The sequence below is a fragment of the Jaculus jaculus genome, chromosome 16 (genome assembly GCF_020740685.1).
Source record: "Jaculus jaculus isolate mJacJac1 chromosome 16, mJacJac1.mat.Y.cur, whole genome shotgun sequence".
Classification (NCBI taxonomy): domain Eukaryota; kingdom Metazoa; phylum Chordata; class Mammalia; order Rodentia; family Dipodidae; genus Jaculus; species Jaculus jaculus.
The window spans coordinates 22,273,127-22,293,919 of record NC_059117.1 but is presented as its reverse complement, the minus strand read 5'-3'; the positions used below and the strand labels follow the sequence as shown (position 1 = coordinate 22,293,919).

The window sequence follows — 20,793 nt, the reverse complement described above, 5'->3', positions numbered from 1 at the left end:
CAAGCAGAAGTTGAAGGATCAGAGGAGGGTCTCTGAGACTGTAAACACTGAGGGATCCAAGCACTGTTGTGTCATTGCCCAAGCAACAAACTGCTATAAAAATCGAGCCAAAAACCTAAGAGAAAAAAAAAAAAAAGAAAGAAAAACACCAGAATGTGGCCAGGAAATCAGTCACAGTGGCTGAGGTGAAGGGATAGCTTTGGCGCATCAGAGAACAGAGCAGGACATAAAAATACATGCAGTCATGTCCCAGGACTCAGCAGTTATGAAGGGATGCAAAGTCCTTCACACAGGCGGGAATGGTGAAGTGGTGCCAGTCACTGTGGTTAGTTTGCAGCTTCATTTGTCTTGATGGGAAATTGGGCCCAGCAAAAATAAATATGTTGTCTTCAAAGAAATGACTTTTCAAGAGCTAGACATGGAAAAAGATTACTAAAAGATGCCCATGCACTATTACAATAAAACACACAGGGACTCTGGAAAGAATTCACAAAAGTGTTAACAACTTACTTGAGGCTCTAGAGGGTGGAAGAACATAATTCTATGTAAAGGGTTCTCACCTACAGAGGCTCTCTTCATTGGAAAGAAGTCTACAAGTTAGGGGCAACTTGGAAAGCACACCAGAAAGTCTGGGATTTATTTTATAGACAAAAGAAAGCAGCCTAGGTGTTTAGATGAGGGTATCATGTAATTGGTTTTCTTTTTCTCCCATCCCCACCTCATTTTTTTGGAAACATATTTATTGTAGAAAGAAATTTGGACAAGAATTGAGAGGTGTGAAGGTCCTAGGCCAATTGTGGTGGAAAAAGGACCAGGCTTATAAAAGTGAGATGACTGAGGAAACTGCATGAGCAAAGACAGAGTAGCCAGAGATGATTAACACCTCTTGAGGAAGAGAAGGAGTCAGCTTCTGTGTGAGGTAGGAGAAAGGTGGTTAAGTCTATTCCAGTGCACAGATGCACAATGTAGGTTGAAGTGAAAGTTCAGGTGTAAGCAAGGCGCTTACAGTGTTAGCACTGTAAATCTGGTCCCAGAAGGACGACTCTGATCCATTTTTAATACCTGAATTCCACCCTAGTACCTGTTTTGGAGGCTGAGGTGTGGGGGCTGTCGCCAGGCTTCCAAGAAAATGTTTTCTTGAATTAAATTAGAGAAGCGAAGGAGCCTGCTGGGAATGACCAAGCCAGACCCACACAGACTTGCAACTGTGTCTGCAGACAGGAGTTTACCCAGAGCCTTAAGCATCAGGCTATAAAACTCAGGCTGGACTCAGAGCAGAGTGGACCCCGGGGCGTGAACTGTTCAACTGGCCAGGTACTTACTCAAGGTATGCATGCATGCATGCATGCATCTGTATATATCTTAAGTTTCATTCTACATAACCCCCCGCCAAAAAAAAACCCCAGTTATTTCTCTAATACTTCCAAATCTAGAGGAAAGCTAAGAAACAGAAACCCAATTCCTACGGCCAGTGCGAGGACTATATGGAAAGAACGGTTTATAAGAGCATAATAATAAAAAACTACCCACCCTGTCCTAAGCATCCCCAACTGGAGTGTCAAAGGCTTTGCATGCTTTCAACGGGCAAGAGCGGGAGGGAGCGAGAGAGGGTTTAAGAAAGGAGACAGGGAGACAGACAGAGAATATCATGGACACCTAGACCTAGGAGAGTGGCATTTAAACCCTCCTCTTTTTTTTTTTTTTTCCCCCTTCCCTGGAACATCTTCGGTAGCGAAACGCCGGTCCCTCACGTCCCGGGGATCGCTCCCGCTCCTCGCGCCCCGCACCGGCCCCGCACCACGCCGAAGACACGCCGCCCGTGGCGCAGGGCGGCTCAGGTGCGGGGCGCGGGGCGCGGGGCGATCAACGCGCGGGTGGGGAGGGGGGGCGCGGGTGTGTGCGCGCGGGGCCCGGAGCCCATTGGCTGCAGCGGAGGCGGGAGGCACCGGGGCCGGGCGAGGCCGGGAGGACCGAGGAGGGGCGGGTCGAGCGAGGGAGAGCGAGCGAACGAGGGGCGAGCGGAGGGCGGGGGCGGCGCGCGCTCGGGTGCCTCAGACGCGCGGACTGACGCGAGGCGGCCGCAGGCGGAGGAGGCGCGGGGCTGAGGCGCCGGGCGCTCGGGCGCGCGTGTCTGTGCCTGGGTGTGCGTGTGCGCGTGCGTGCGTGCGCGCGGGGACGGCCGCGCCTCGCCTCAGGGCTTCCCCGCGCGGGGCCGTGGCGCTCGGGCTGAGCGGTGGGCGCGGCGGCGGCGGCGGCGCGAGAACGTGAGTGTCTCCGTGTGCGTCGGGCGACGGGAGGTGACACTGTCTCGGGCAACGGAGGCGGGCGCGCGGGAGGGAGGCTGCGGCGGGCTCCCCGGCGAACAGCATCCGCAGCAAGGTGGGGGCGGGCTGCAGAAAAACTGGTCGCCGGACTCCTCGCCGGGTCCTCAGGCGCGGGCGCCCTGGCTGGAGAGAGGGACGCCGGTGTCCCCGGGCCGGGGGAGGTGGAGAGGGCAGAGCCAAAGCGCCCGCCGACTCTCGGGGACCCTTGGCTAACTTCCTCCGCGCTCGCGTCCCCGCTCACGCTTTCCAGGAAGCCCCCCCCACCCTCATCCGTGCCCCAGGGTCTCCGCCGTGGCCACACGGGGGACACCGCAGCCGACAGGCGACTGGGGCCCGCGCGGGCGGCTTCCGGGAATCGGACCCTTGCTCCCATCCCTCGAGGGCGCCAGGGCTGCCCGTCCCCCCGCCTGGCGGCACCTGCCGGCCGGCGTGGAGCGGCGCGGGGACCGGCCGTGCGGGGGTCTGCGCGGCGGCGCGCGCGCGCGTCCGGGTTCCCCCCCCCCCGCGGACACCTCTGGGCGTGGGCTTTGTTCGCGTGCTGGCCCACACCTGAGCGCCCCGCTGAGTTCGAGGGCGAGGGCGACGCCCGCTGCCCCGCTTGAGTGCGTGCGACGGGGGAGGGGGCTTTGATGGCCCCCCCCAGGTGCGGACTTTGGGGGAGTCTTGGCACCACACCCAAGCCCTCCGTCCGCTGGGGACCTGCCGGGGGCTGCTGGGCTAGGCTTGGAGCTGACTGCAAAGAATTCTCCCTTCCCCGTCCGTCCGGGCTTCCAGAGGTTGGATCTGGTACCAGCATCGCCCCAGGATGCAGTGGCCTGAGCCAGGGCTCCCCCGCGATAGCGATACAGCATTCATCTAAGCTGCGAGCGCCATCTGCGTCCGGCGCCGCCCCGGTCCCCCTCCTGGCAGCGCGGGTGGGCGCCGCAGCATGCTAGTCCTGGGCGGTGGGCGGCTCCCGCGCCACTCCTGGCCCTCTAAGCTACCCTACCGCAGGCGGGGAAAGGGGGGATGCTATGGGATGTCGCGGTTGGCTAAGCCTTATTCTCTGGGATCTCCCGGTAGCAGGTGCCTTAGGAGTTCCCAGGGTCCAGGGGACTGGTGAGCAAGCCATTTGCTTGCTCCAAGGCCACCTTTCCTCCCCAGGCTCTGATTGGCGGTCCCTGGGCTGTGGTGTAAGCCAAGGGAGGTCTCCAGGCAATGTGACTTGCCTACTCCACCCCCACTTTTTTCCCTCTCTTTAGGCAACAACCGCTTAAGCCCTTGGCTATCCCGTGCGGAGATGTCTTGAGAGCAAACGTTCCTTTCCTAACCCAGTTCCCAGGGGTTAACAGTCCAAAGTGCGGGTCTGAAGGCTGGGACCTTCACCCTCCCAAGGCTCTTGGAGGCAGCGGTGGAGCTCAGTGCAATAGGGCAGGCCGCGTTGGTGCCGCACCAGGAGCTCCCTCTGGGGTTGCTCTGAGAAGGTACACAGTGGCCACTGAATACAAACTGCTTGGGATGCGCCACTTCTGTTGGGACTGCCTTACGCTATCACTAAAATACAGTGGTAATAGCTCCTGAGTGAATGAAACCTTCCAGAATCGCTGAAACAGATCTAAGCAAACGAATCCTTTCTGCTTTAATGAGAATGATACCCAGTACATATTTTCGAGAGTTTCAGGTGAGCACTGCACGTCACTACATCATCGCACTTAATTTCCACAACCCCGTGTCAAAATAGGAGACGGTGGTGCCAAGACCACATAGCTCGCGAGTAGCGCAAGTGGGATTAGCTTTTTTTTTTGGCCCAGCGCTTTACCATCCTAGTCTGTGAACATGTGGCCTTCTGGAGACTTCTAATTTAGAAGAAGTCTAAATCTGGAGTGTTCATCACCTGGCAGGTACATTGCAAGCCCATTTCATTCTGACCGCTGCCGACTTTTTAGTAGCAGGCAATACTGTTTAAAAAGAATGGGCTGTGGAATAACCTCTTAGGCTCTCTTACGCCCTCTGCTCCTAGTTCGTTTACATGCTCCTGTATCCCTGTTAGCTTTTTATGTGGGTGTTAGCCCACAATTCAGTCCATTGCAGTCATTGAAGTGTTCTTCATAACCAGGGCCCCTCTACAATTACAGAGAGATTATGTATATGTATGTATGTGTATGTATGTATATGTATATATATATGTGTGTGTGTGTATATATACATACATGCATATATACATACATACATACATACATACATACATACATATATATTCAAAGAGGGGGGAAGAGGTGCATCTATGTTGATGGAGGCCAAAGATTGACCTCGGCCATCTTCTTAGCCCACTCTTCACTTGATTTCCTGAGACAGGAATTCTCAGTTGAACCTAGAGTTGGCTGACTGGGCTAGTCTAGCCGTAGACCCCTGTCTGCACCACCTGAGTGTGGAGATCACATGCAGGCCACCACACCCACCCAGCCTAACCAGTTCTTATGCTTGTGCAGCAAGTAAGTACGTTCTTATCCAAAAAACCCTCTCCCCAGCTGCATAGCATAATATTTAACAAAATGTCTCTTATAAAAGAAAAGGCACACATTTCTATTTGCCAAATATTTCTGTTTCAAGGCTCAAATCCTGAATGCCCTTTGTAGGCTGTTTTTCTTACATAAAAGTTACTCCTCAAATTGTAGGCGGAGCTTAAATAGAAACGTAGAGCAGAAACCCCTTTAATTTCCTAGATATAGGACAATGTGTAGCAAATTTATCAAGATACTTCATGTTCACTAGTAGACAGAATATGAACAAAAGTAAAAGCAGCTATTTCTGGCATAGCTATTGGAACTGTTAGAATTAGCCAATCAATTGGAAAAAATGATTTATTTTGCACTTAGTGTGACTGGTGATCTTCCTTTAATTTTCAACTTTATTATAGGAAAGCAGCTAAAACATTTCACATATTCTTGGAATTGTAATGCTAGAACAGAACTAAGGAAACTTTGTACCTAACCGTTTGAATTTTCAAAGCAGTGTGATGAGGTTCAGAAAGGTTTCCCAGCCATGTAATGCAGGGTATGATAGGTCTTGGGATTGAATGCCAGTGGCCTTAAACCATATTGTTGTTGTTAAGCAAGTCATCTTTGGAAATGCTACTTCCTGTGAGATCCATGTGATGATAATGGTGGAGTGTGGGAGCTTCAGAAGTGAGTCAGAGGGTATTGAGAATGCATAAGAGTTGGGTTGTACACAATTTCATGTCAGTTGATGCCTTGGGGCAGGTATCACTTTCCTTATCAGTTGAATAGAATCTGTAGATATATGACATTATGTAGATGCAAAGGTGCTGTTTAATGGAGTACTACATGAACCTTTTTTTCTAAAGATCATTTCAGTCACTCTCAATTGAATTCATTCATTCATATACATGGCCTTCTGGGCTGTGGGGAGACAGTGATGACTGCAAGGGCTTCTGACCTCGAGGAGGTTAATTCTATCATATTACATATTTTTCCCATACCATAAATGTACAGCTGGGTGAACTCGCAAAACTGAACAAAATAATGTAGCTGACACATCCTGGACCACAGGATAATGGCCATCCAAGAAAGGCCCCTTTTGGCCCCTTCCAGTCACCATTGTGTCAAAGGCAACTACTGAATACCACCCAGGCTGGCATTCTCACCATGGCATCATAAAGGTCCAATGTGCAGCCTATATTAGTGGCTATTGGAGTCTCACCTCATTTCTGAAGAGCAGTCTCCATCTGAGAAGGATGGCAGCCTGGAGCAAACTTAAACTGGAACATAATATTCTCTGAGTGTTTGCATCCAAAAAGTGCTTCTTGGTCAATTTTCAACTTCTGGAAGGGCTGACGAAGAGGAAATGGTTTGAAAGCAACTTAAAATTACTAAATATTCTTAAGTGTTCCTTTTATTTTAAATGACATGCTTTCTTACTTGAAGGAGCCCTGAATTTTCCTGGCGGGTAGACACAGAAAATATACCTGAATGCTAATGGCAAGACTCTAATGTCTGGCTTTATTTAACTCCTTGTCTGCTTGGGTAAATGTGACGCTTGTTTAGTTTTTTTTTTTTTAATTTTAATTTTTATTTATTTATTTGAGAGCGACAGACACAGAGAGAAAGACAGATAGAGAGAGAGAGAGAGAGAGAGAGAGAGAGAGAAAGAGAGAGGGAGAGAGAATGGGTGCACCAGGGCTTCCAGCCTCTGCAAACGATCTCCAGACGCGTGTGCCCCCTTGTGCATCTGGCTAACGTGGGACCTGGGGAACTGAGCCTCGAACTGGGGTCCTTAGGCTTCACAGGCAAGCGCTTAACCGCTAAGCCATCTCTCCAGCCCAGCTTGTTTAGTTTTAAAATGCCTTTATTGGCATTAGAGGATGAAGTCCTCCTGACCCCAGCTCTGTTAAGGTATACGTGGCAAATAAAAATTACACATAATTAAGGTGGACATATTCATCAGCTAATGTTGCTTTACGTTTTTTGCAGTGAAAACACTTAAGATCTACTGTTTCAGCAAATTTCAAGAGTACTCACCATTTTGATCTCCAGATTTTGTTCCTCCTACCTAAGAAACTTTGTACCATTTTGTCAACATCTGTCTATCCCTCACCCACATCCCTTTTCTCAGTCTCTAGGAACTATCATTCTATGGGTGTGCCACTGAATTTATTCTTCTCTTCTCTTCTCTTCTCTTCTCTTCTCTTCTCTTCTCTTCTCTTCTCTTCTCTTCTCTTCTCTTCTCTTCTCTTCTCTTCTCTTCTCTTCTCTTCTCTTCTCAATCCTCCCCCTTCTACTACTCCTTATTTTTTCTCTTGCCTTCCTTTCCTTTCCCCTCCCTCCCCCCTCCTCTCCTCTTTTCTTTTCTCACTAGTAATTGTCCGCCCCCTCTTCCTTCTCTGTCTTCCTCTCCCCTTCCCTCTTTTCTTCCCTCCTTAACCCTCTCATTCCCTTCTCTTCTGTAGTCTTCACTCTTCCCTTACTCCTCTTTCTCATTCTTCCCCTCTACTCCCCTTTCCTCTCCTCCTCTCTTCTGTTCTCTTCCTCATTCTTCTTTCTCTTCTACTCCCTCCCCTCTTGTCTTCCCTTCTCTCTCTCCTCCTCTTTTTACCTATTTTTAAATGTTATTTATTTATTTATTTATTTGAGAGAGAAAGAGAGAAAGTGAGTATGGCCTCTTGCAACTGCAAACAAACTCCAGGTACACCGCCACTTTGTGCAGCTGGCTTTACATGGGTACTGGGGAATTGAACCCAGTCTTATCAGGCTTTTCAAGCAAGTGCCTCTAACCACTGAGTGATCTCTCCAGCTGAGTGTATTCAGATTTTTGTTGTTGTTGTTTAACATGGTAGGGTCTCACTCTTGCCCAGGTTGACCTGGAACTCACTCTGTAGTCTTGGGCTGGCCTCAAACTCATGGCAGCCCTTCTACCTCTGCCTTCACAAGTGCTGGGATTTTAGGGGTAAACCACCATATCTGGCTTCTTTCCTATTTTAGATACAGGGTCTTGCTATGTTGCCTAGGTTGGCCTCCAATTCAAAATATTACTGGTTCCACATCCAAAGTGTTGGTGTGGGCTACCAGGCCTAGCTACTGAAGTTTCTAAGAATGAAAAAAAAGTACCAAAATCAACAGGCCATTATTGGTTTTCCTTTTCAAAGTGAGAATGCTACCCACGAGAGCAACATGCTGGAATGGCATTACCTCTAGCTTTAGCAACTAAGTGCATTTGCACTGTGGGCACCCATGACCACTGTCAATCCCCAAACTGAAAACCTGTGTCCATTAAACAATAACTCCATCTTCTGTCCCCACACTGTCTGGAAACTGTTATTCTCCTTTGTGTGTCTGAGTGTGTGACACTGCATGTATGTCATATGAGTGAAAACATATAATATTTGTCCTTTTGTGACTGGCATAGTGACTTTAGGGTTCATCCATGTAACTCATTCTGCATATATGCCAGCCCCCTGTCAATGGACACTTGCATTACTTGCTGCCCTTGAGTACCTGTGTGATGCTGCTGTGACTAAGGACAGATGCATAAATATGTTTGAATGACTGCTTTCAGTTGTGTTGGATTGGGAGGTTGGATTATCTGATAATTGCATTTTAATGTTTTGAGGAACTACCATATTGTTTTCTGAAGCTGATGCATCATTTTACATCTCATGAACATATGGAAGTGTTCCCAGTTTCTCCACCAACCCTCATGACCTGCTGTTTCTTTGTTTAATATATTTTATTTATTTATTTGAGAGAGAAAAAGGTAGAGAGGGAGGGGGTGATAATGGGCATGCCAGAACCTCCAGCCACTGCAGACGAACTCCAGAGGCATGCACCCCTTTATACATCTGCCTTACATGGGTCCTGGAGAATCAAATGGTGATCCTTTGGCTTTGCAGGCAAGCCCCTTAGTTTCTTGATAAGAGCCATCAAAACAGGTATGGACTGCTGTCACTTCTTTTTAAAAAATATTTTATTTATTTATTTATTTATTTATTTGAGAGAGAGAGACAGAGAGAGATAGAAAGAAAGAGAGAGAAAGGCAGAGAGAGAGAGAAAGAGAGAGAGAGAGAGAGAATGAATGAATATATGGGCATACCAGGGCCTCCAGCCACTGTAAACAAACTCCAAATGCATGTGCCCCTTTGTGCATCTGGCTTATATGGGTCCTGGAGAATCTAACCGGGATCCTTTGGCTTTGCAGGTAAATGCCGTAATCACTAAGCCATCTCTCCAGCCCTGCCACTTCTATTTTTAAAGCTGTAAATTAATATAGCATATATTATAAAAAAGTCACTAACAAGATTTCCCAACTTTGTGATTGAAGTTTTATTAACCAGGAGTTAATATATGAGCCCCAACAAGTATTGACGGACTACATGCCTTGTGCAAAGCATGAAACAGTAGCATGTGTTTGTCAAGGTCCAGGATGAGGCAGAACTGGTAACATACATGCTTGGTGATTTGTAACATACTGAATTTGGACTGGTTATATCTGTACAGTGCACTTGTGCCAAGAGGATGCTTCTGCTTTATTGATTCACAGTGACATTATTATTATTTTAATCCAGATCAAGAGCAAATGTGCCACAGATCTGAAAATAGATAGGAATATCTTTATGCCCAACATTAGGGATATGCTGGAATTGTAAATCACAGCTCTGCATTGGGCATTTCTGCCTACCACTGAGTCTTCAAAGACGACAGCATAAACCCTTACCACCCAATTATAATTGCTTAGCTGAGCTCATAAAATGATGTGGTGTCAACTTAATTGACCTATTTTACTGGCCTACAAGATTGGAATTCCAAATTAGAAAAAAATCATTTTAATAGTCTGATGTGTGATTTTTCTTACATGACTAAAATATTAGTGAGAATAAGTAATGCCAGTGGTAAAGGAATTAGACTTACAGCCAACAGTCTTCCACTGCACATACCATCTAAATGCCTTATTCTACTTTACAAAAGGGATGGCTCATCTTGTATTATGTGTTCCTTGATTTCTTTCTCTGTACTGAAGCATATTTTTATTCATGTGAGAATGACAGTACTTGCTACTAAGCAAAAATGACACTAAAGTTCTTGTAAAATGACAACTGGAAATAGAAATTTAAATATATATGTATTCATTTGTATAGACTTATATTTTATGATGGGCATGGTGTATTGACTCAAAATCCATTCTAACCCGAAAACTATTCTCAGGGCAATATGAGGGAACCCTGTAGGAGGTCTTCCACTGGGTGATATGCAACGAATTTGATTCATCTTCCTCAAGTGGGCTGTGAGCATTCAAAAAATTCAGTATATGTATTCATCATGTAGTGCTCTTTTTTTTTTTTCAAATTTCAACTTTAAAGCTAATTCCATGCCATTTTTGAGTGCTCTTAGCGTTTGAATAGTGTGATTCGCAACATACATTTTTGATGAACATTACAAACTCACGTTAAACACCACGAACATATTCTGTCAAGGGAAGGGGAAAAGAAGAGGACGAGTGCTAATCTTCCACTAATTATGCCTCAAGGTAAGAATGGACTGTGAAAGAGTTTCATCCTGGAGGCTTTTTTTGGTTCTTTGAGGGAGGATGGCTTGCAAGCAAACAGGCTTCCAAAGCCTGGTGCGCCTTTTCAGTCCTTTACCTCAATAGAGAGCTGAAAGGACAAGAGAACAAAGGAGGCCTGTTTTGCCTGCCCCACTTGCTGGGCTGTTGTCTTGGCCCTTTTCAGTGAAGGAGGGGGGAGCTGGGTCAAAGTTGAAGAACTTTGAAAAGGAATTCAAGCTTCATGTCGAAATTTGAATTATAGCTTCAGTTTGAGTGTCGTGTAGATTAGTTTGAATTGAAAATTTTGAATCTGTGGAAGCTTAAGTGACAGATGGTGTTGGAACAACGTACATAGTGCTGGATGGCATACCCGTCATGTTGAGTGCCCAGGCAAGGCACCCGAGAAGCATCCAGTTAACTGACAAAAGTTTGAACACTGTAGGAAGTGCAGTTGGATGCTGCAGAGAGCATTAAGACATTGGACTGTGTGAATTAAGGGAGGCCGCTGCGTCGGGCGTACACTCAGATGTACTTGTCCCCCTCTAATTGCATTGCAGATATTCTCTTGACTCTTCTGTGGCTTTCCCCTCTACTATTTGATTGAATGAATATGGAAATGCCCAACCTTGTAAAATTGTATTACAGTATTTTGGTATGTCTACAGTGTATTTTGATGTACGAGGTCAATTTGTTATAAATATTGGCTAGTGTATTTTTCCTATATGAATAGGTTTATGAAGAGTGATTTTGGCTTTTGGTTCTAGTGGGAGCATCACTCATATTTGACATTGAAATTGTCAATATAGCACATGGTTTCGTACTTAAGTGGGGTACGTAGCATCCAATTAAACAATGTTTCAGCTACAATAATAATAGAGCTACTAAGAAGTGTATATTAGTGAAATGTAAACTAAATTTTAAAAATTGGGGGTAATTTGAAACTTTTGTTAGCAGTCTATAAAACTGCTACTAGAAATTGAGAAATTGCTATACAAAGTTGAAAACAGCAAATATTTGCTTTGGCATCTTTGACTCTTTAAATGACTCAATGATATCTAGTCTCTTATTATGGTGTTTATAGCATGATTATAGATATACACTTAATACAGTGAAATAAATATTTCTACTTTCAGGGAAATAATACTGGTATGGAAATAATGTGAACAAACACTACAGAGGAAATTCATAGATGATATTATAATTCAAACAAAAACTAATTGTGTTCAGAATTGGTCATATTCATCTATGTGCTATGATGTGTGCTTTATAAATTTTATTGAAACTGCATTTTAATATATCAATAGATGAAAAGGGGTTTACAAAACTCTGTGGATACACACATGCACTTACACATGTATTTCTAGTAACCATTACTATGATGCAAAATTACAGTGGATGGCATGAGCTATCAAGGGTTGACTTCTGTTTTGGAGCTATGAGGGGATTTAGTAAGTAGCAGAAAATAAGAGAGTTCATGGACTAATTCCTTTTCTGGGACTGTGAATGGGAAGTTAGAGATGAGGGAGTTGGAGGGTTCTGATGGAAGGAAGACTTGGGTGGGTGAGTTATAAAAATTGTGAAATTCTAGAGATGTGTCACATGCAAAAGTAGAGAGAGGAGCATTTTAAAATGGGCATAGACTGAAGAGCTAAGCTCCATAAATATAATAATGTAAAATCTGAAAGAAAGGCAGAATAATAAAAAAATTATGATTTTCTTGCTAGGAGAGAATAGTCTCTGCTACATAGTGTCCAATACTAAATGCATTTCATTTTATAACAGCCAATACTAAATATTTTAGGGAATTTTTAAAAATTTTTTTGTTTATTATTTATTTATTTGAGAGTGACAGAGAAAGACGGAAAGAAAGAGAGAGAGAAAGAGAGAGAGAGAGAGAGAGAGAATGGGCACGCCAGGGCCTCCAGCCACTGCAAACAAACTCCAGATGCGTGCACCCCCTTGTGCATCTGGCTAACATTTTTCCTGGGGAATCAAGCCTCGAACTGGGGTCCTTAGGCTTCACAGGCAAGCACTTAACTACTAAGCCATCTCTTCAGCCCATTTTAGGGAATTTTTAATGTTTTTTTTTTTTTGTCCATGGTAAGAGTTCACTAGCTCAGACTGACCTGGTACTCACTCTGTATCCCTAGGCTGGCCTTGAACTCACAGTGATCCTTCTACCTTTTCCTCCCGTTTGATTTCATGAAACTCTAGACCAGTGTGGACATTGACACAAGAATAACTTTTAAATTAACATGTAAAATGAAATAATGAATTTTACCTTTAAGAGAAATATAGAAGGGGTTACATAAGCATGAGGCCTTGGTTTTGATCTTCAGAACCCACATATATGCTGGACATGGTGGCATGCACCTGTAATCTTCGGGCTCAAGTGGTGGGGTCAGGTCGATCCCTGGGTAAGCAGGCTAGCTAGAGAACGTTAGATATGTGAAGCTGAATTTAGCTGGTCCACTTGGGATTATTATTTATGTCTAAGAGGAGCCTTCAGTTTTCACAATGATTTTATGAGTGATCTCATAAAATATTTCAAAGTTCAATTAAGGAGCAAATTTTCAGTAGTATTCAGATAGAGAATTTATTCAGTGTGCAGAAAGAACATAGCATAATAGAGAACCAGTGAAACCCAAGCAAATAAGGCTAAATCGAAGTAAAGAGGGAGACAGGTGGTAAATGAAGAAAAGTACTTCAATTGCATGAAATATTTGATATTGGCTGTAGATAATATTGAGGGCCATGTCTCATGTGACAAAGTAAAAAGGATAACTAAGCAGGTGTCTGAATACACTGGGCTTGCTCATAACACAGTTCTGTCAGCGCTCCCAGGGGTTTGGCTGTATAAACCAGTCTACTCTGTTCTATGGGAGTCTGAGCTGTCTTTCTCCTTGCGCATCACGGTATGCATGCGAGAGCCCCATATTTGATGAATATTCAGGTGAGAACAAGAATGAACAACTGAATGCCTTAGTGTTGTCAAATGTCAGCCTGTCTGATGGAGTTTTTGTTAGTAAGAATGGAAATGAGATCTTGTACTTAGCCCTGGTTCAAAGACAGGTAAAACCTAGACAATGAAAAATCAAGCATTTATAGTTTCATGCCTGGATTCTGTAGACTGTAACTTGCTTCCTGCTTCCAAGTTAAGCATTTGAGCAGGCAGGTGAAGTCATTCAATCCAGAAGGGTACAATTTTAAAAATGGCCACAAGTGGATCTTAAATATACTCTAACCTCAAAGACTTCCTGTGTAATTCTCTATCTTTGCTCACTGAAGATGATTCCATATTTGCACGAATCTTTCCTTCCCTTCCCTGTACTGTCTGAAGCTGTTGCTTGTCACTTCCCCCTGGAGCGGTCTGAGTGGCTGCACACTGATTGAGTTAATCATTTTCTGAGATTACGTTCCACTATGTGAATTAAAGAAATTGGAAGTGAGGCATACAGGACAGAAAGGAAAAGTGAGAGGGTACACTTGGGAAGCAGATCAGAAGGCTCTGGCTTCACTCAGATTTGAGCAATTAAGGTCCAACATAAAGGTTTCTTCATATTTATTCCAAGATGTGAATTGAGTCACTGCATGTCTTTTTCCATCTAGGTGTGGGTCACAGGGATGTCATTCAAGGCAGAGGTGCCATGTGGAGAGACAGCTATAGCAAAAAAGCTACACAAACTGATGAATGAGATGTTGAGAAATACCAATCTACTCCACATTGATCAGGACACCTCATTCTACAACATGGCTTTGGAAACGTTGTCCAAGTGCTTCTCTTCCTTTACTAGAAAATGAATGGAAAATTCAGGCTTTCTCATCACCCTATCCTACCTCAGAAAGGCATATAACTATAACAAAAGGTGACAAGAATGAAAGCGCAGAGAGAATAATCACATAAATCTATGTTTTTATTAGATGCAATGAACCAGTCATTTTTTTTTTCACCATGGCATTCTGGCAGATTTGCCTCAGGAATATGTATGTATCATATGTCCTTAGCAATAGCTGTATCTACTTGATTTTGAATAAATACTCTTGTTCTGCTGTCCAAGAGATTGATACCCTTAACTGATGCTGCAGATGGATCTTTTAAAAACACAAACTATGTTCTTCATTTTTAACAAATGGTCATTATGTATTTGAAGTATGGAATCAAGATGATAAAATAAGATTAAATTTAACAAATACTTTTCCTCACTTATATTTAATGTCAGTAATAGACTTTGGAAATCTAATTGGTTTTATTTCAAGTCATAATCCCATTTATGTATCTCAAAGGGCAGCCTGCATTTTTTTGTATTAGCCATGACTAACGAGGGACCTCACAAACCAATAAAACATGATACAATTTTAATACATTAAGTTGATCTAGCTTGCAAACTGCATATACTTAGAAATTTGATATAAATAGAAATATATGCAGTGAGACTTATGGACAGCTTGGGTCATATCATCATGGTATTTTACATTCATTCTGTTTCTGTGATCTTCAAAGAGATGAGTACTGAAAAACAGTAACCATCAAACTGGGTTGCGCACTGGGGCCAAAATATGTATATGTGTGTGTGTGTTTTCTGGGGATTAGACCTGTCTATGGCTTCATGGATGCTAGGAAAGTGCCCTACCACTAAGATAAATACCCAACTCCCAGAACCTCAGAATATAACCTTGTTTGGATATAGGGTCTTTACAGTTAAAATGAGATAATTTAGTTGTGCTCTGGCCCAGCATGACAAGTGTCCTTATTTCAAAAAAGACAACTTGGAGAATGGTAAGTGGGAGAAAGCCAGGTGAAAATGAAGACATAGATTTGGAAGCCAGGTAAGACCAAAGATTTCCAACAAAGAAGATGGACATGGAGCACAGTTTCTCTCACATCCCTCTCAAGGAACTCATCTTGTGACACTTGATCTTGAACGTCTACTTTCTAGAACTGCGAAACAACACATTTATATTGTTTAAGCTCCTCAGTTTGAGGTACCCTGCCACAACAGCCCTAGCAAGTGAATATAGAATGCAGTAGGGAGTTGACTGTACCCTACCAAAAAAAAAAAAAAAAAAAAAAGAAGGAACTATAGCTTCTCACTTACCTATGACCCTATATCTATGTCTGTATCTTTATACACTGTGGGTACCAAAGGGGTAAGTAGATACAAATCAAATGTGTAGGAAGTTGGTATTCTTTGAACTAAAGTACATACATTCCAGAATTTTGGGGACAGTGTTATTTCTACACTAGACATGAGGTTGGTAGTTTAACCAGTTGGAAATGTTTCTTATTAATGATCAAGTTGACCTCTCCTTGGCTGTCTCTGTTGGGAGTAAATTGCCATCACCTGGGAATGTAAGTGGCTGTTTGCTGAAGTGTCTGCAGGTGCCTGCTGCTCTCGCTAATCAAAAGGTTCCTTGGGCACAGTAGATGATAAGGTTGCTGAGCCTGATGTGCTGAGGGACTTGGTGCAGCCTTGGATGAGCTCCACACAACTTCACTCTGTGCTTTGAATTTTGCAGCTCACAATAGCTGGGCAGCACTGCTGACTGTTGGGAGAAGCAGGCTTTCCAAGAGCTTCGGAGCCAGCTTGTATATTGGTTTGAAGATGGAGTAAACTCTGAAACCATTTCAGCTGGTCCTTTGTGATATGTGGTGTTGATGGGGGCCCTTCATTGTCACCAGTGATAGTCTTTCCTGTCTATGAAGATCCTATGTTTAATGAGCAGCTACATCAAAAAATGAGCCTAGTTGTTTTAATAATACTAAAGGAAGATTTGGTGGGCAGATTCTTGGGAAGAATGCTAGGGACTGTACCCCTCTGTGTAAGTTAGCGATTCCATTTTAACATATACCATTTGCCAATTTGTTTTTCTCTTGGTGATAATAACTTTTCCTTGCTATCGATTGAGTTTATTTATGATCCTTTTGGGAAGGCCTAATGAGACTCCACCAGAATCCAAAAGGAAATAATTTTAAATCATGACTGCTTTAATTTTTCATCTTCTCATAGCTTTCCTTTAACATTCAAGGCAGCAAGGTACAAATTGATCTGGTGAAATGCTGAAGGCCCTGGAATAGAAGCAGACTGCAATTAATAGTTGTGTCTGAAAATCAAGGTCTCAGTGTAAACTGGATAGATCTTTTAAATATTTGTCTTGAAAGAACTTTGTGAGGATTGTTAGAAGGTTTATGGATTTGGTGAAAGAATCAAGTTTATTTGCAAACATACTCATACAGAACAGCAGTGTTTCTTTTATAATATCTGGGATAACTAATACATATATTTATTTATATAATATATGTATAAGTATAAAATATAAAATTTTTGTATTTTATATATTATTGTAAGAATATAAAATATATTTATATATTATACAAACCTGTTATATTATTTGTAGTGATTAGTCCAGGCATGTTTCACTAAACTAATACTTTACATTTTTATATACTAGACCACTCATCTTATTCCATTTTCAGATGAACAGTTCATCTTGGAAAACCAGTTATGGCTAGCTGTACCTGCTCTGGTCAATATCTAAGCATAATTTCAGTTCTTCTCATTCCCTGGCTGGCCTGCACCACACAGTTCTGAGTGGGGCCACTCATGAATATGCATGTTTCACACACCTGTGACCAACAGATCTCCCATCAAGGAATGGCAGAGTATCAATTACTTGAAATGGATGACTTGTGACAGCTGCTGTCTGTAGCTCACAGGGCCCCATTGCCCTGCTCTGCTCTGACAGCTGCATATCACATCTCACAGTTACACTACCTCAGCTACCTACATGACCAGAACATTAAAATAATAATAATAAAAGGCCAAGCCTGCTGATCCCTTCAAGGTACTACTTCATGGGCAGTCTGCTTCTGAAGTATTATATATAAACATACCTGTGAATTTTTGGAAATGAGGTCACCATGTTTTTTGACAACTTACTAATACATAATAATCATCTCAGACATTTATTGTTACTTTATCATAAGGAGCACCTTACATAAATTCTGATTTAATCTTCACAAAATACATTTATGTCAGAAACTGGCAAATTTTGTTTTGCCTTGTTTTTCTGTAAGCAAGTATCTGTCAGATACTTAATATGTTGTATTTGTAAGTTATGAGGTCTTCAGAAATAGTCATAGATAATACATAAATAATGAACATGGATATGCTCCTATAAAACTTCTAAAAAAAATTGGTACTAGATCAGATCTGGCCTCCTGGGCCATCATTTTCTTATGTAGGTGGTCCATGTGGTACATAGTAAGGTAACAGTAGTATATTTAAAAGGAGGACCTTTATTTCACTGAAGAACATCATGAAGAAGAATTTCTACTGCATTTAACATAAAACCCTTGAAAAAAAATTCCAACATCTCTTTCTAACCTCCACCAACACATTCTTTTTTGTATTATGTCCATGGTAACAGTTGAATTTTGGATTAGAATAACAAACCTATGAGGTAAATCATCCTGTTGACCTTGTTGGGCTTCCCCAAAGGAAATTAATGGTGCTTCCTAGTGTCAAGAAGCACCTCTGGGGCTTGAGAGATGGCTTAGTGGTTAAGGTGCTTGCCTAGAGAGCCTAAGGACCCAGGTTTGATTCTCCAGTGTCCACATAAGCCAGATGCACATGGTGGCACATGTGTCTGCAGTTCATTTGCAGTGGCTGGAGACCCTGGTGTACTTATTCTCTCTCATTCTATCTCAAATTAATAAATAAAATGTAAAAAACAGCACCTCAAATAGAATCACAGTAATGTACTGTGATTTAAATTTTTTTTCTATTCTATTTATTGAAAATTTTGCATTGCAAGCTCTTTAATAGTTCTTAGAAGGAGCCAAAATCAATTTTGTTTCAGACAGAAGTTCAGAAGACACAAAGTATCATAAGCAGCCAAACTTCAGGGATTTTCCCAAGGTTTCCATTAAGAGCCGTAGAGCTCACAGTTCCTCACCTCAGGGAGAATGCAGTTTAATGTGTGTAGCTGACAAAGGGTGGTCCTCACAGGACTCATTGGTATTTTGCATACTTTGAGAGAAGCTCACAATGCTGTCTCTCCCTCGTAGAGAAATCAGAGAGTGACAACTCTTGTCTCAAGGTAATTCTATTCTCTTTGGAAAGCTGAAGTCTTTCAATGCAGTTGAATCAATTCATTACCAAAAAAATCTCACTAAGGAATAAAGCCCAGCTAGCAGAAAAGTTGGCCACTGTGCCCATGTGAAATAGTTACTATAAATTAGTTGGTAAGAAATTATTAAATTATGGTTGGCGGACATAGAAAGCTTGTTTATTTTGAGTCGTTTCCTGGCAATGGTAGTCTTAGATGCAGTTCATTTAATTTGAAAAGTATCCCAGATTTGAAAATGGAATTATAATGTAATAATTTTTCCTGGTATATTTTTACAGCTTTATTCTTATAGCATAAAGCTCATCCATGACATAATAAATTTATAAATTTTGCAGGTGTGGCTAGTAGAGTTGTGAGATAGTTTCTAAGGTTCTGTCCTCTGGTGTTCATACCCTAAATCATCTTTCCCCAGAGTATGTGTGGAACCTGTAAATAAGATGATATGTTAATTAATTCCATAATTATATGTCAGTCATAAGCGGATTTGGCAGATGTAATGAAGATTCCTAGACAGTTGATTGTGAGTTAATGGAAAAGGAGATTATTTGGGATAGGCCTGAATAAATCAGGTATAAGTCTGAATGAAGGACTGCCTTAAGGGATGCTGTCCTGCTGGCACTGAAAAAGCTAACATCTCCATCATGAGTTCTTTTTTTTTTTTTTTTAATTTCTGAGGTAGGGTCTCACTCTAGCCCAGGCTGACCTGGAATTCACTATGTAGTCTCAAGGTGGCCTCAAACTCATGGTGATCCCCTTCCCTCTGCCTCCCAAGTTCTGGGATTAAAGGTGTGCGCCCCCACGGCACCCCACATGCCCAGCATTGTAGAGTATATTCTTATGTATTTATTAGCTATTGATGTATCATGTTCCCTGAAATGTCTGTTGTTCTGCCAATGTTTTCAGCTAAATCATTTTTTATTTATATTGAGTGACTTACATATATTTTATAGACACAAGTTATTAGAAAAATGATTTACAAATGTTCTCTTTTTAAAATTTATTTGCAAGCAGAGAGAGCAAAAGAGAGAGAGAGGAGAGAGACAATGGGTGCACCAGGGCCTCCAGCCACTGCAACCAAACTCCAGATGCATACAGCACTTTCTGCAGCTGGCTTTACGTGGGTACTGGGGAATCTAACCCAGGTCTACAGCCCCTCTTTTACTTTTTTATTTTGAGACAGGTTCTTACTAAGAAGTTGCCTTGGCAGGCATCAAGGCAAGGAATCAATCCTCTTGCCTCAGCCTCCCTACCTCCTGCCCTCTTAAGGATGGAATTTCACTTAATTGAGACAGTAGCTTCATTATATCTGTGGGGTTGGGTGGGTTGTCACTTGCTTACAGCATTTACAGATAACATGGAAGTTCTTACTGGAAAGCAAAGAGGAATACCCCCAGGTTGCATAACTTAAGCTGCAGTTAGTGTGGGGACACACAGAAGCCTAGTGGACTAAGCTAAGCTTTGACAGAGTTCCACTGGGTGGTTGGGACATTAGGCTGAGAAAGACTATGCAAATTAGTAGCAGAGACTGGTGGAGACCAAGTGACCCACACACTCAGGCTCAGTGGAGTGTACACACCCCCTCACACCCCCTCATATAGCTTGCACTGCTTTATAGTTGTCTTTAGGGAGAAAAACCTCACTATCTTAAATAGAAGCCCTCTTCATAACTTGGGTGTGTATGCTTGCATACATGCCTGTGTACATGTTCATGAAGTCATTCATCAGAATGGATGAGCTCAGAAATAAGTATGAGATACATACATGATCCCATTATTTGTAGGATCTGTTTGTTTTTAGAAATGTAGTATTCCAGGTTTTACAACTAGAGAAGAGAGACTGACAGTAGCCAGACCTAGATTCAACCCAGTTGCCACTGCCTGCAATGACTTGTAAACTTCAGATTAGTTCTTTTAACTTTTAACTAATAACCCCATTTTCCCTATTAGTAAGATGGGGTTTATAAAGACTAACTTACGCAATTAAAACCATGAGGGAAAGGTCTAGCGCTTAAAGAAAATCCCCAATATACATCAGTTCAACTATGGAGTATCAAGTGATTACCACTGACTTCTATTGATTATTTTTTCTCTAAAAGAAAGAGACTGAGATATTAGCACCTTCCCCCCCAATAATTAGAAAATTAGGCTTTTGAAAGGAAAGGGTGCTGGAGAGATAGCTTAGTGGTTAAGGCACTTGCCTGCAAAGCCCAAAGACCCAAGTTTGATTCCCTTTGGCGGTTTGATTCAGGCATCCCCCATAAACTTAGGTGTTCTGAATGCTAGATTGCCAGCTGATAGAGATTTGG

At 42.7% G+C, this 20,793-nt stretch overlaps 1 protein-coding gene across 45 annotated transcripts in view; it reads left to right on the top strand.

The window, feature by feature from the left end:
- Positions 1–2,360: 2,360 nt before the first annotated feature.
- The window catches only part of Nrcam (neuronal cell adhesion molecule), a 292,253-nt gene continuing 273,820 nt past the window's right edge, over positions 2,361–20,793 (top strand). For 25 of the 45 annotated variants that reach the window (XM_045135598.1, XM_045135607.1, XM_045135600.1 and 22 more), the window contains exon 1: positions 2,362–2,379. The gene's annotated coding sequence lies outside the window, so the exon portion shown is untranslated. Of the gene's footprint in view, positions 2,380–20,793 lie in introns of all 45 variants that reach the window. The other 20 variants (XM_045135608.1, XM_045135606.1, XM_045135578.1 and 17 more) reach the window with 1 other exon arrangement.